The 12,029-nt window shown below is 38.3% G+C and overlaps 1 long non-coding RNA gene across 1 annotated transcript in view; it reads left to right on the top strand.

Annotated features, from left to right (window-relative positions):
- LOC119472386 overlaps positions 1-11,262 on the top strand; it is a 14,755-nt gene extending 3,493 nt beyond the window's left edge. Inside the window, exon 3 of the long non-coding RNA XR_005201549.1 lies at positions 11,233-11,262. This is a non-coding gene — a long non-coding RNA (uncharacterized LOC119472386). The remainder of the gene's footprint in view (positions 1-11,232) is intronic.
- Positions 11,263-12,029: the final 767 nt, after the last annotated feature.

Below are 12,029 nucleotides of genomic sequence, written 5' to 3' on the forward strand. Positions count from 1 at the left end.
TTTTTAATAAAGACGGGGTTTCACCATGTTGGCCAGGCTGGTCTTGAACTCTCGACCTCAGGTGATCGCCCGCCTTGGCCTCCAAAGTGCTTGGATTACAGGTGTGAGCCACCACGCCCCACCTAGAATAGTTTTCTTAACCCTAATCTTTAGGGAAATATATTTCTGACTCTTTTACTATTATAAGCAACACTGCTTTAACCTTCTTGAACAAATTACTCTGTGGGATAATAAGTGATGGGAATATTTTCTTGGGATATATTTTTAAATGTGGGTTGTTAAAATTAAAAAAAATTTTATTTTTCTGTTTACGTAGTCTCATATTTCTTTCTATAACAATTGAAAAATCATTATGAAAAATATGGATGTACTTTTATCTTTTAGATTCAGTATCTCTTTGGCACTGAATTTAATTATTTGTTTAAGTTGACTAAGGAAAGTTTAAAATGTGTATTATTTAAATATATCCATAGGAAATAGCAAAAATACCTGGAGGAATTTGATTGGATAGCTTTGGTCATAAATCCATAAAAGGCCTCAAAGCTATTTCCTTCCCAATGTACCTCTCCTCTGTGAGTTCTTCTAAACTAATTTTGTGGTAATTTAAAAAAAATATCTAAAGTTAAAAAAATGCTCAGGAAAGTTCAACTTAAGCATTGGCTCTAGATCTGAGTTGGTATAGATCAGCAAAATTGACTGACCAACAATGAATAAGGGCTCAGTGTAAGGATAACTGTGTTTGGAGGATCCCTGTAGGAAGGGAAAACTTTTCCAGGATTCAAAAGGAATATGTCAGGGCAGAATATCAGCAGGGCTTTGGATTTCTTCACAGCTTTGAAGTAAGCAAGAAAAAAATGGAGACAGTCAATCTGACCCAGGTGCTTCCAGCATCTGATGACCTGGGCTGAATTCATGGATATTGCCAGCTATAGAGTTAAAAATTACAGAGTTTCTCTGATGGTAATGAGATAGACTCTCCTTAAATATAAAAATATAATCATATCCTAATGTCACAACATGTCTTCATATTGATTTTTAAATCTTCAAACACTGGTCAAGCCCATTCTTTCACTCAAAGAGCACTCAGCTCTTTCTGTCTGTTGCTAGAGATTTAGTCTATGCACAGAACAGTGTTTACATGGCAGATATTCTTGAGGATATTAGAGCTCTCTAGCAAACATTTTAAGTGTGCATTTTTTAAAAAACAAATTATGAAACATTATAATCTTAAACATTTCCAAATAATTAAATTTGATTCTGGATCTCATGGATGACCACCATATAACTGAATACAACCATGCAATTTCAGAGCCCCTGTTTTTTGCATTTATCATTGCATTGGTGTGGTATTACCCTGTCAGACCTTAATGAGAAAACTCTTGCAGCTGAATAAAAAGACAACCCAATTACAAAATGGCCAAAGAATTTGAATACACATTTCTTCAAAGAAGATATGCATGGCTAATAAGCAAATAAAAAGTTGCTCAACATCCGTAATCCTTAGATAAACACGAATCAAAACCACCTAAGATACCATTTCACACCCACAGGGATAGCTATAGTCAGAAAGTCAGTATCACAATATCAAGTCTTGGTGAGAAAGCAGAAAAATTAGTATCCTCATACATTTCTGGTGGGAATGTAAAATGTGCAATTATTTGGAAAACAGTTGGGCAATTTCACTCCTAGTTGAGCAATTTCACTCCTAAATCCATCCCTCCATGACCAAAACACCTCCTATTAGGCCCCACCTCCAGGAGAACCGAAAACATTTTTACACAAAAATTTGCGCTCACATGTTCATCACAGCATTATTTATAGTAGCTCAAAGGCAGAAACAACCCAAATGTCCATTAATTAATTATAAATGAAATGTATATGATCTCATCCACAAAATAAAACATTATTCAGGTATAAACAGGGATTAAATACTGGCACAGATTACAACATAAACCTTGAAAAATTATGCTAAGTGAAGGTGCCAGACCCATAGGCCCACATATTTTATGATTCCATTTATATAAAATGTTCAGAATAGGAAAATCTATACAGAAAATAATTTAATAATTGGGAACCTACTGTCTGGTGGGGAAGAGTGTGGGGCATTGCTATAAAGGAATGCCTAGGCTGGGTAATTTATAAAGAAAAGAGGATTTTTTACTTACAGTTCTACAGGCTATACAAGAAGCATGACACCAGCCTCTGCTTCTGTTGAGGGCGTCAGGAAACTTCCATTCCTGGTGGAAGATGAAGGAAAGCAGATTTCACGTGGCAAGAGAAAAGGAAACAGAGGAGGGAGGTGCCAGCAGGCTTTTTTTTAACAACAGTGAGAACTCACTGACTCCAATAAGAATGACATCAAGCCATTCATGAGGGGTCCACCCTCCATGACCAAAACACTCCCTACTGGGCCCCACCTCCAACACTGGGGATCAAATTTTAACATGAGATTTCGAGAGTTCAAATATCTAAACTATATTAACTGCTTAATGGGTGTGGGATTTATTTTTGGTATGATGAAAACATTCTGGAATTAATGATAATGGCTGCAGAAGTTTGTGAATATACTAAAAGCCACTGCTGAACTGTACCCTTCAAAAGGATAAGCTGTATAGTATGTGAATTAAACCCCAATAATAAAGAAAAATAGTAATCAGGAATATCTTAAAAAAAAATTTGAGAGAATAGATGTAGACTTAATTTGTAACAAGCCATTCCCGTAAAGTGAAGACCAAATGACATTAATTTGTTCTGTACCAATACCTATTTAGCACTTGACAGAAGAGAAAAAGAAGTGGTGGGAGAAATTAGTCACTATACAGCTCTTTTTTTTTTTTTTTTTTTTTTGAGACAGAGTCTTGCTCTGTCACCACACTGGAGTACAGTGGCACAATCTCGGCTCACTGCAACCTCCGCCTCCTGGGTTCAAGCGATTCTTCCGCCTCAGCCTCCCGAGTAGCTGGCACCACAGGCGCGTGCGACCATGCACGGCTAATTTTTTTGTATTTTTAGTAGAGACAGGGTTTCACCGTGTTAGCCAGGATGGCCTTGATCTGTTGACCTCGTGATCCGCCCGCCTCGGCCTTTCAAAGTGCTGGGATTACAGGCGTGAGCCACCGCACCAGGCCCCAGCTCATTTTAATTTATGTATATTAAAGCCAGAAGATCTATAGTTACAGTGAATACCTTATTCACATTACAAGGAGCAATTTAATTTCTGTAAAACAATATCATTTTAGCATTCACTTGTCTGTTAACTTTTCTGTGAAATCCAGCTCTGCCATTTATCAGTTTTGTGACATTGGACAAGTTGTTTAACTTCTTCCAGTCTTGATTTCCTCCTCTATTAAATGGCAATAATAATCATGTCCACCTCATTGGGTTGTGAATATTAAATAAGTTGATATATGTAAAGTGCCTAGTACTTATTACCTACTATACATGTTAGATATTATAATTTAACAATTTTGCAATTTGTTTTGGTTTTATAGTTGTCTGTAAGCTCTAATCATAAGGAATTTATAATTCATTTTATATCTGAACATATTTATGCAATTTTTGATTTAAAAGTTTTAAGTCTACAATGTAGTCACTGGGGTTTTTTCCCTTCTTTTTTTTTTTTTTTTTTTTTTTTTTTTTTTTTTTTTTTTTTTTTTTTTTTTTTTTTTTTTTTTTTTTTTTTTTTTTTAAATGAGTTATATTTTATTCAAAGTTGGGAGACACTAGTTTAGAACCAAATAACTTGGGCTTTTTGTTTTTATTCCATACTCTGCTCTATACTCTCCATGACTTCACAGCTCTCACATTTAAGTCTTAAAAATTAAAAATATAAATCATACCCAATTTCAGTTGCATTGTTAGTATAATTTACAGTTATATTTAGGATACTACGTGATAAATGAAAAAGACAGCATGTTGCAGTGCACATTAATGTGGACCAGGAGTTAGAATGTCTTTGATGACTTATCTGAACTTTCAGCAGCTTGCTTAACCATTCTGAGCCTTAGCTATATTGTCTTTAAAATAAAAGTTGTGAAAAAAATTGTCTTTAAAATGAAGTGTGAAAATAATGAATTATTGTTTTAAGCTGTCAATATAGGAGCAATTTATTATGCAAAGATAGATAATCAAAACAAGAACCCAAAAATGTTCATTTTCCTTGTTCAAATAATAATAGGTATTCTATATCTCTTTATACAAACTGTTTAAAAACTGCTAAGGTACAGTTATAAACACTTTTTTTAGCACACTATTTTCTTCTTTGCTTTATTATACACATATATTTATACACACACGTATATGTGTGTGTATATATTTATATATATATATATACACTAAAAAAATAAATGCACACATATAATTATACACACACAAATATATAAAATATATTTAGAGACTGGATCTCACTTTGTCACCCAGGCTGGAAGTGCAGTTGTGTGATCATAGTTTGCTGCAGCTTCAAACTTCCAAGCTCAAGCAATCCTTCCTTAGCCTCCAAAGTAGCTGGGAATACAGACACAAGGGCTACTTTATTCTTTTAAAAAAATCGCAAAGACATTATTTCATGATTTCATACCATTTCATCATCTTTTTGATGCCCATTGTTAATACCTGATAAAAGAAACTAGCTTTAAGAAACAAATACAATCTCTGTTTCTATAAACATGAATGTTTGACTTTCATGACTTTAAAGGGATCAGAGAGGATTAATAATGGAGGAGCTATTAAAGCAGGAGCTGATTTTAATCCCTGTTTTATTATGTTTAAAAATATATTTAACATAGTTAACTTATTTTTAAAACAAATTTAAGTAAAATGAACATGTTCTTTGAAATGCTGGAATTTTATGACTCTAAATCCAGCTATCTGTGAAAAGAGATTGCTGTTTATTTCTAAACAAATGTTACCAGAATTGTTCACAGTGTTTTAAGTAACAAAATGCTTTATAGTACAAGTTTCATATGATACACCAAACTAATTTCTATTAGGTATTTGAGTATTAAAATTTCAAAGTCACATGAAGAAGAAAATTAGAAAAAGCAAAAATGCATGTTTTTCATGTTGCTGGTGGACTATTTAAGCTTGAATAGATGACAGTGATCTCAAAGATCAAGATTTACAAATTTGACTAAATATGTAAAGTTCTGTATATTTTTTTCAAAACATAAACTGAGGAAAAATGTTTAAACTTAGTGGAAGATTTCAAAATAGCTCGCACAAATTCAGAAGAGAAGCAATAGTTAAGGCTTCAATAAATGGGCAAGAGAATTGAGCAAACATTTAATAAACAGGAAATACACTTTAATAAAAGAGACACTGGGACAGGTACCGTGTACAGACTTTCTGTAGTCTTTTTATTTTTTCCTGTTTATTAATTTTGAACAATCAAGTACTTCCTTCTAAATCATCAAAGAATGTACCATTCAAAGGACTTTAAAATTTGCAGTGCATCTTCGTAAAGGCAAAAAATAAAAGGTAGGTCATTGACTTAAAAGTGCCAAGAACAGGCTGGGCTTGGTGGCTTATGCCTGTAATCCCAGCACTTTGGGAGGCCAAGGCGGGTGGATCCTCACCAATATGGTGAAACCCTGTCTTTACTAAAAATACAAAAATTAATTGGGTGTGGTGGCAGGTGCCTGTAGTCCCAGCTACCCGGGAGGCTGAGTGCTTGAAGCCAGGAGACGGAGGTTGCAGTGAGCTGAGATTGTGCCACTGCACTCCAGCCTGGTCATCAGAGTAAGACTCCATCTCAACAAAGAAAAAAAAAGTCCCAAGAACAACATTCCCCTGTTCTTATTTTTATTACACAATTAATAAAATAATTCCCATACTTTCCAATATTTAGTATGTATGCTAGGCCTTATTATCTTAATTCCTAAGTTATTTTACAGCAGTTATTTTATCCATTTTATGAACATCATCAATGTGCTGAGGCCCTCTTTTCCTGGATTATATTATTTTGTTTTTAATTTTAAAATAATAATTAGTAACTTTTGCCCTTTGTGTTTTTTCAAACTTTTAATTCATTTTTCAAATATTATTGAGTGTTTGTGTGCCAATCTATAAGGGTCTGGGGACAGAACAACAAACAATAAGACAAAAAATATCCCTGTCTTCATGAAGCTTACATTCTATATAGAGCTGTCAATCATGTGTATAATGTTCTGTCCAAAGGCATCTGGCTGAGGAGTTGAAATAGGCAGGGGGACACTAGGGATGGATAAAATTCATCTTATACTCTGCTCCTACCCATGTCTTTTTCTTTGCACAAATGTAGTTGCTAACCAAATCCTGTGCATTGAGGGTGGGATGGGCATGTGTGTATGTGTGTGTGTGTGTGTGTGTGTGTGTGTGTGTGTGTGTATGGGCAAACATGTACATGCCTGAATAATTTTCTAATTTGCACCAAGATGCCAAAGATGAGGCCTCAATTCTGTTGAAGAAAGACAGACAATACATAAGTTATATAAATAAAAATGTAAGCATGTTTGATGATGATAAATGCTACAGGAAAAATAAAGAAAGGGAAATAAATAAGGAATATGGTCAGGAATGGCAGGAATGGACTTCAGGGTGACATTTTAGTAGGAAGTGAGAGTTAAGTAGGTGAGCCATGTAGACAGCTAGGAGAAAGGGTCCCAGTAGGGGTGAAATCAAGTGGAAAGACCCTGAGGCCAGATGGGAGCTGTGTCCACAGAACAGCCAGCTTGGCTAGAAAAGACTGAATGAGACCAACTAAGTGTGAGATGAGTTCAGAGAGCTTGAACAGAAGGTAGGATGTAGGGATGTAGGTGGGCTGAGATTGTTTAGGGCCTTGCAATCTAAGTAAGGAATTTAATTTTTATGCAGAGTGAGATGGAGAAGTCTTGGAGGATTTTAGGTAGGTGTGACAGGATTTGATTTACATTTTAACAGACTAACTCTAGCTACAGTGTAGTAAATAGACTGAAGGAAGGCAAGGATGGAAGCCGGGAAACTAGTTAGGGGGCTGTTGTAATAATGCAGGTGAAAGGTGATAGTGGAATAGATGAAGGTGGTAGGAATGGAGTTAGGGGAAATGTAGGATTCTCAAATGTATTCTTAAAGTAAAACCAACAGAACTTGATGGTAGATTGAATGTGCGGTCTGAGAAAAGAGTCAAAGATAATGGTAAGATTAGGCCTGATAAACAGGAGGACTTGGAGTTGCCATTCACTGAGAAGGTAGAGATTGTATCAGACCAAATTAGGATGGGGAATAGATCAGGAATTCAGTTTAGGGGATGTTATGTTAGAGATGGTAAGTGAGGAGTTGAATATTTGAGTCTTGGTTTCAGAGGAGAAGTCTAGTCTAGAGATATTATTAATTGGAGTTGTTGGCATATAAGATATACAAACCATGAAGTCACCAGTGGAATGAGAGAAGTTAGAAAAGAGGAGAACCCCAAGGATTGAGTTTTGGAGTATTCCAATGTTTGGTAGTGAGAGAGCGAAGGAGTAAAGAATAAAGGAAAGTAAGAAGATGCCACTAATGAGGTAAGAGAAAAAGCAGGACAATTAAATGTCCCATAAGTCAAGTGAAAATAATATTGCAAGAAAAGGGGAATAAACAGCTGTGTCAAATACTTTTAATTTTTTCCTTTTTTAAGAGACATGTTCTTGCTATGTTGCCCAGGCTGGACTTGAAGTGCTGGCCTCCAGTGAACCTCCCACCTCAGCATCCTGAGTAGCTGGGACTTTGGGTAATCAAGTAGAATGAGAGATGAGAACAAGATTTAAAATGTGCAGGCCATGGGGCACAGTAGCTCATACCTATAATCCAGCAATTTGGGAGGTTGAGGTGGGAGGATCACTTGAGTGCAGGAGTTTGAGGCTGCCATGAGCTTTAATTACACCACTGGACTTTAGCCTGGGTAACAGAGAGTGAGATCCCATCTCAAAAAAAAAAAAAAAAAAAAAGGTTATTGGTAACTTACCTGATAAGAATTGGTTCAGAGAATGGAAAAACAGAAACTGGAGACAGCAAGCAAGCATAGGGAACTCTTCTTCAGAGTTCTGTTGTAAGCTGAAGAAGAGAAATGGTGTGTTAGCTGAAGGAGAAGATAGAGTCCAGAGAAAGGGATATTTTAAAAGGGAGAAACAATCGTTATTTATGTATGGTTATGGGAAAGATCAAGCAGAGATTGAAAGATTGGTGATTAAAAAGAGTAGAGCATTATTTGAGCAAGGTCACTGGGTAAGCAAGAAGAGATTGTATTTAGTTTATAAATGGTGAAGCTGGCCTTTGCTAGGAAAATGAACAATTTATCCAGTTTATCCTCAATGGAAGAAGGGGTTATAGATGGGTCCCTCAGATGCAGTGAAGTGGCTACATTTTGTGGGTGGGCATGTGGACGTTCTTTTCTGATTCCTTCTTTTTTCTCTGTGAACTAAGAAGCAAAGTTGTCTGCTGAGAGTGAGGAAAAAGAAGGGAAATTTGGGGAAGAGGAAAAGGCATAAAAAATGGAGCAAATGAAAATCAGTTAATAAGAAGGTGGAAATAGGCTGGGCATAATAATCCCCTACCTTGGCCTCCCCAACCACTGGGATTGCAAACATGAGCTTTAATCCCAGTGCTTTGGGAGGCCAAGGTGGGGGATTATTCAAAGCCAGGAGTTTGAGACCAGCCTGGGCAACATAGCAAGACCCCCTCATCTTTACAAAAAATAAAAAAATTAGCCAGGTATGGTGGCACACAATTGTAGTCCTAGCTGCTCAGGAGGCTGAAGCAGGAGGAGCTCTTGAGCCTAGGAGTTCAAGGTTACAGTGAGCTATGATGGTGCCACTGCACTCCAGCTGGGGTGGCAGAAGAGACCCTATCTATTAAAAAAAAAAAAAAAAAGAATGTGGCAATGATCCAAATGTATCAGTAATCACCAGAAATATGAATGGAATAAGCTATTCAGTTAAAAGAATTTTCAGACTAGATTAAAACAAATACATAATGTACTATGTATAAAAGTTAAGCATAAAGCTTAAGAGCACAGAAAAACTAAGAATTAAAGATTCAAAAGAGATACCGGGCCAATAACTAAAAGAAATACGATATAGGTATATTACTATTGAGGTAGGAAAATAGCAGAGGAAGTCGGGGGTAAAGGGGACCTGGTAGATGTAGGCTAGCTTAAGGAGAACATGCAAGATAACAAAAGCCTCTAATCCCAGTACTTTAGGAGGCCGAGGTGGGCGGATCGCTTGAGGTCAGGAGTTCAAGACCAGCCTGGCCAACATGATGAAACCTCATCTCTACTAAAAACAGAAAAATTAGCCGGTCATGGTGGTGCGTGCCTGTAATCCCAGCTACTCCAGAGGCTGAGTTAGGAGAATTGCTTGAACCTGGGAGGCAGAGGTTGCAATGAGCTGAGATCGTGCCATTGCACTCCAGCCTGGGTGAAGAGCAAGACCCCATCTCAAATCAGAAACAAAAGATAAACAAAAACAAAAGCAGACCATTCAAGATAAAAAGAGGTAAATAGTAAGTTGGCACAATCAGGGAAAGGCAAGAATGAACAATTAGCTTACAGGAGATAAAGTAAGGTTAAGGTGCAGGAAGGGAAAGGCAAGGATGAGCAATTTGGTCACAAAGATTGAAGTTGAGTAAGTTAGAGTAAAAAAACATTAAAGGCCATGAAATGTAACTAACCGGGGCTGATACCACTTGTGGGTCAGCCTGGGACATTGCAAATGGTACTGTGCTTAATAAATTTTTTGCTGCTTTGCTGTCTGTGGGTCACATCCAGTTCTTTGCTCAGGACACCAAGAACTTGGGACTTCACATCAGCCAGTAACATAGCATTTTTGATAAGCCATCCAAGAGGTAAGCCCCAATTTGACATGTTTGTTTTTGCTTTTGCTTTCTGTTTCTTTCCTCTGATAGCGCTCTTTGGGGAAACAAGATTGGCAGTTAAGAGCCATTAGGGCATCTCCTGCTAGAAGACTCAGGACAGTATAACCTGGTTGGGGAACGGAGCAATCAGGCTTTGCCAGGCATAAGACAAATCCCTGTGCCTGTGTGGTGCTTCTGTGTGTGGCAAGACATAATACTCTGATTTCTGCTTTTGCAATGTTGAAACAAGTAATTGGTATACCCCGACCCAAAGGGCCAAGGCAATGGCTAAACAAGGAAAAAAAAAACCCTGCTTGTTTTGTGAGAGACCAGCTCTGGAATGTTTTAGTTTAGCAGACCTGGTGCTGAGAGAAAACTCCTGGTGGAGACTCTTGGATCATTACATACATTGTGCAGTGGATCCATGGAGAAATCACTGCACACAGTTTATCTGGTCAGAAGGCATTCTCTTCCCTTATTGAGAGGCCAATCTTTAACAAATTCAAGGTAGGCAGCTTGCAATCCCTTGCCCTTCAAACTACAGTGACCACAATAGTTAAGGAAACCATTTGGGAAAAAACTATTTTGGCCAGCTACAGGGATGCCAAAAGCTGAGGGCTGCACCTACGGACTAAAGGGAAACTTAATCATACGTCCCCAAATATGGCAGGGTCCTTCTTCAAGTGACGCTGATGCCCATCTAAGGCCAGAGACATTCGGCATGTCATGAAAAGGCCCAAGCAAGGGATGCCCTCTTGGCCCTCAACCCCAGCAAAGGCCCTCCCATGGGCATGTGGCCCTAGGCCAGAATGCTCTAAATTTCAAGTTTTTCTTGTTCTACACAGACAGAATATGGGAAACTCAGTCTCAGTCTCACTGGACTTCCCGCTTGGCAACATCCTCAATCACTGGGGGGTGGTTCAATCCCAACAGATATCCCTAGAGCGTGTGCAAGCCGCATGTGGATTAGACCCACCCTACATCAAACAACTTTGTTCTTTTCTGGGGATGGCTGGATTTTGCAGAATATGAATTCCTAATTTTGGATTCATAGCAAAGCCCGTTTATGAAGTCATGCTGGGGCCAGAGAATGAGCCAATGGAATGGACATCAAAAATAAGGAAGGCCTTCACTAAGTTAAAACAAGCTGTCAGCCAGGCTCCTGCACTAGGCATCCCACACTTCACTAAGACTTTTTCTTTTTTTTTTTTTTTTTTTTTGAGACGGAGTTTCGCTCTTGTTACCCAGGCTGGAGTGCAATGGCGCGATCTCGGCTCACCGCAACCTCCGCCTCCTGGGTTCAGGCAATTCTCCTGCCTCAGCCTCCTGAGTAGCTGGGACTACAGGCACGCGCCACTATGCCCAGCTAATTTTTTGTAGTTTTAGTAGAGACGGGGTTTCACCATGTTGACCAGGATGGTCTCGATCTCTTGACCTCGTGATCCACCCGCCTTGGCCTCCCAAAGTGCTGGGATTACAGGCTTGAGCCACCACGCCCGGCCAAGACTTTTTCTTTACGTGTAGCTGAAAAGAAAGATATAGTGGTGGGTCTCCTAACCCACAAATTAGAATTAGAATCTAGACCAACCTCTTACTTTTCAAATAAATTGGATGGGGTGGCCTTGGGATGTCCAAGCTGCTTGTGGGCAATTGCAGCCACTACTATTTTAGAAGAGGAAGCCACTATGATCACTCTGGGTCAACCACTGGAAATACTAATCCCGTTCCAGTTTTAGATCAATCTTGGAGGCAAAAGAACACACCTGGATGACAGGAGAAAAGTTAACCAAATATCAGGCTATGTTTTTTAAGTAATATGAAGTTATACTTAAAATCTGGAACACCCTGAATCCAGCTTCACTATTGCCCACAGGCCCAATGACTTCCCATAAGCAGATCATTGTTCACACATCTCTGAGCTGTTCTGATCTAAAAGATCAGCCTCTCCCAGACCCTGAAGATCACTGGTCCACAGATGGCAGTAGTTTTGTGGCAAATGGAGAACGCTAGCCTGGGTATGCAGTAGTAAATTACAGCACCATATTGAGGCTCGGCTGCTGCCCCCAGGCACATCAGCACAAAAAGCTGAGATCATTGCTCTTACTTGGGCTCTTATACTAGAAAAAGAGAAAAAGCTCAACATCTATACGGTTTCCAAGTATACATTCCTCGTGGTTCATGCTCAT

The sequence above is a fragment of the Cebus imitator genome, unplaced genomic scaffold, assembly GCF_001604975.1.
Source record: "Cebus imitator isolate Cc_AM_T3 unplaced genomic scaffold, Cebus_imitator-1.0 Scaffold98, whole genome shotgun sequence".
NCBI lineage: Eukaryota > Metazoa > Chordata > Mammalia > Primates > Cebidae > Cebus > Cebus imitator.